The sequence below is a fragment of the Balaenoptera borealis genome (genome assembly GCF_965194805.1).
Source record: "Balaenoptera borealis genome assembly, chromosome: 9".
Taxonomy (NCBI): domain Eukaryota; kingdom Metazoa; phylum Chordata; class Mammalia; order Artiodactyla; family Balaenopteridae; genus Balaenoptera; species Balaenoptera borealis.
In genome coordinates this window covers 1,985,547-1,989,190 of record NC_138873.1, presented here as the reverse complement: position 1 = coordinate 1,989,190, position 3,644 = coordinate 1,985,547, and the positions used below count along the sequence as shown (strand labels likewise).

The window sequence follows — 3,644 nt, the reverse complement described above, 5'->3', positions numbered from 1 at the left end:
TGAATTCAAAAGAAGAAAGGAAATTCTGGCTCAGGAATGAGGATTTTACAGGACAATACCTTTCCAAATGTGACAAGACAGGTCATTACTGAGCTGATGACATGAAAAGCCCAGATATTATTTAAGGCGTTTGGCTGAGGGCAGCCGAACAAAGCGTTTGGCTGAGGGCAGCTCCTTGTTAGGGCGGCTGAGAGAGGAAAATGCTCTCCATCCTTTTATAATTTCAGTGTTTAATATTTGTTTTTTTTATAAGTGAGGTTTTACATTTTTTTTTTTAATTTTATTTATTTATTTATTTATTTATGGCTGTGTTGGGTCTTCGTTTCTGTGCGAGGGCTTTCTCTAGTTGCGGCGAGCGGGGGCCACTCCTCATCGCGGTGCGCGGGCCTCTCATTATCGCGGCCTCTCTTGTTGCAGAGCACAGGCTCCAGACGCGCAGGCTCAGTAGTTGTGGCTCACGGGCCGTGTTGCTCCGCGGCATGTGGGATCTTCCCAGACCAGGGCTCGAACCCGTGTCCCCCGCATTGGCAGGCAGATTCTCAACCACTGCGCCACCAGGGAAGCCCAATTTCAGTGTTTAGATAATTAAAAAAAAAAAACAACAAAAACCTTCCAGAACATATTTATTAAGTGTTGGTTGCCTATAAATCAGCGCTGAAATAGGGTTGCGATGAGACGTTCAGAAGCGCCTGCGTCAGTGGCGGCTCTGGGGCTGTCGAGCAGACCGCAAGGGAGGCTGGGAGAGGGATATTCGACGCAGAGACGGGCCCTTTCTCTCCCTCCCTGTCCCTTCCTCGCGGGCCTCTTTCAAGGAAGAAATGAAACAGGAAACGTTCAAAATGTGTCTCATACGTTAGGCCATAAAGCTCATTCATTCGGTAAATAATCACCCAGCACCCCTGCGCATGGGCACGGCCGAGGGCTCTGGCGACGCAGCGCTTCCCCGGAGCTGATGGATGGTCAGGAACACCAGCCGGGCAGGCACATGGGTCCTCGGACCCCGCGGCTCTACTTGCCCCGGGTCCTCCCTCACTCAGGCCTTCCTTCCTCTGGGCCCCGCTCTTCCGTCCTGACTGGAAGGCTTGGACCACCAGGCCTCTGGGCCCATCCACCCCAGACCCCGAGTCAGCTGGGAGGCCGCTCCCCCCGCCACGTCTTCATCTAGAGCCGGAGCTCCCACGGCGAACCGTCCTGGACAGTGCCGCAGGGTGTGCACTGCACAAACGCCGGTGCCCCTTAACACCCAGCGACGCCAGCTCCCCAGCGCCCTTCATCCCGCTGTGACACTGCCAGCCCCCGCTTGGTGAGGGTCCAGGCCTTGGACCCAGAGCTTCATGTGTGTGATCTCACTCAGCACTCGCTTCCCACGCAGGTGCCCTCTACTGAGGTCGGGACATGACACAACGTTCCTCACTGGAAAACGTGCATGCATGTGTGCTCACCTGTGACTTTTTGTCTGTCCAGCGTCACCCTTTCCGGAAGCCCCTCCCTCTCCATGTTGACCTGTCATCACGTGGCTCTGCACCTCCACTCCCCCCACTGGAAAAGGGCAGGTGAGACCCAGTAGGACCCGTGGGGAGAAAGTTCTCCCCTCTGGCACCCCTGCCCGGGGTGGCCCTGTCCCCCACGAGCAGTGAACAAAGCCATTGCAGAGGCCAGGGCAGGGGGAGGATGGGCAAAGCTCCCACCTCGAGCTGGCTAGAGCTGACCTCTGTGTCTGGCGGCTGAAGCCTCATGACCAGTGCAGCACCGTGTACTACTGGCGAGGAGCGGGACGGGGATCTGAGCTCTGGCTCCGAGGCTGACGCCATTTCATCACACCCCACTATCCATCCCAGGTCCTCCCTATGCCAGGGACACTGGTTATCACCCCTCCTCGCCCTGGAATCCATCACCCAACAAACTACATCTAATCAGTGGTCAGTTTGTGTTCCCAGCTCTTCTCCATCAGACGGACTAAAATAGCTCACCCAGCCCCTAATGGACACTTAGACACGCCAAGCGAGTCATTCCAGCCGGAGGAGCCCGGGGTGTTCCAGCTTCAGCAGCCTGTCCTGAGCGCGGGCCCGCTCTGTGGCACCGGTGGTCTCCCTGGCTGTCCCTTCTCAGCCCCCCAGCTGGGCCCTGGCCTGCAGTGCCTCTCAGAGCCGCCCCCGGCTGCCCTCTCTCTACACCCACCCCCTGTCACTGCCCCACTGCCCTCCTCTTTCCAGAACCATCATCTAAATGCTGATGAATCTTAAATCAGTGACTCCAGTCCCGATCTCTTCGTTGAGCTTCAAACCACACACGCAGGCCCCACCCATCACTCCCGTCACGTGCCCCAAGTGGCTGCAAGTCCAACATGGTCAAAACTGTGCTCATCATCTGCCCTGACGCCAGCCTGCCCCCCTCCCCCTGCCCCCCCAGGGGAGCTTTGCTGCATCGAGCACCCAGCTGCTGGAGGCGGAGACTCCTGGACCCACACCCCGCCCCAGGCCAGTCAGTGACTGCATCCTAGCACAGACGACTTCCACGTCCACTGGCCTGGAAACCAGTGTCCACCGTCTGTCACCTTGGCTGCCCATGTCACCTGTCCTCACAGCCCCCTTCGGGGTCACCAGAGTGAGTAACCCCAGGGGGTAAACAGTCCTGCAGGGGGTGCTGGTGGCTCGAGGACACTTTCCCGGGAGGGGCCCCAGCTGCACGGGGGACTGAGCCGGACAGGAACCCGTGTGCCCGGAAGACCTCCCAGACCTTTGACCCAAATCCCAGCGGCATTTGGTCCTCTGCCTGCAGGACAGGACATCTTCCAAGGACGGTGTGAGGACGCGGGCCCCTCCCGGCCTGAGCTGCCCTCGCTGACTCACTGTGGGTCCCTGCCCTCCTCTCAGTGTTTGGACAAGTGTGGGCTTTCTGACCAAACATCTGATTTTAAACAATGGCCTAAATTCATCCCTCAGAGACTGACACTCAACCTACTGTTTTCCGTCTTTGAACTCCGTGTGTACTTGGACCCGGGTTGGACGTTGTGCAACTTCCTGCAGGAACGTGCCATCAGCCTGGGGGAGGGGCCGCTTCAACCCCGGCCCGCCGGACACTCCGCCACAACAAACCCGACCTCCCAGTGCCCCGTCCCCTGAACTCCCAGTGCCCCTCAGCAATCTGGGTTTAATTACAGTGTTTCTAAAGGCGGTTTCCCAGTCAGCCTCAGACAGTGGGGTCTGAGCCTAAACCCCGCGGTGCCACGGGCGTGACGGGCGCCGGCTGTGGCCGGGGTGGGACCCGAGCTCAGCACACAGCCTGGGGGACGGAGCGTCCCTTTGGGGGACGTGCCCCCGGACGCCCCGGCTTCTGGGCAGGGGTGAGGAGGCAGTGCACAGAATCCCACCGGCCAGGGATGCCGTGGGCCTGGTGTGCGGTTGCTCCCCCGAACCGGCCTGCGCCCCAGGATGGTGCAGGACCCAGACCCCTCCCGGCTGGGCTGCAGGCGTCGATGACCCCGACCATCCCAGAGCTGGGCTTCGTGGTCAGTAATCAAAGATGCACAGCTTTGTCGGGTCATCGTTCCTGCGCCTGCTTTAATCAGCGCCTGCTCTGTGCGGGTCACTAGACCCCCACCCACGAGGGAGGGAAAGTTCCCGCTGGGCGGTGACGTAGCTGGA

At 59.3% G+C, this 3,644-nt stretch overlaps 1 long non-coding RNA gene across 1 annotated transcript; it reads right to left on the bottom strand.

Moving 5' to 3' along the window:
• Window positions 1–579: 579 nt before the first annotated feature.
• On the bottom strand, window positions 580–2,053 carry LOC309635165. The gene is made up of 3 exons (XR_014248686.1): window positions 1,689–2,053; window positions 1,443–1,539; window positions 580–804 (listed from the first exon to the last, which is right to left on the bottom strand). It is a non-coding gene; the product is annotated as an uncharacterized lncRNA (long non-coding RNA).
• Between the last annotated feature and the right edge of the window lie 1,591 nt (window positions 2,054–3,644).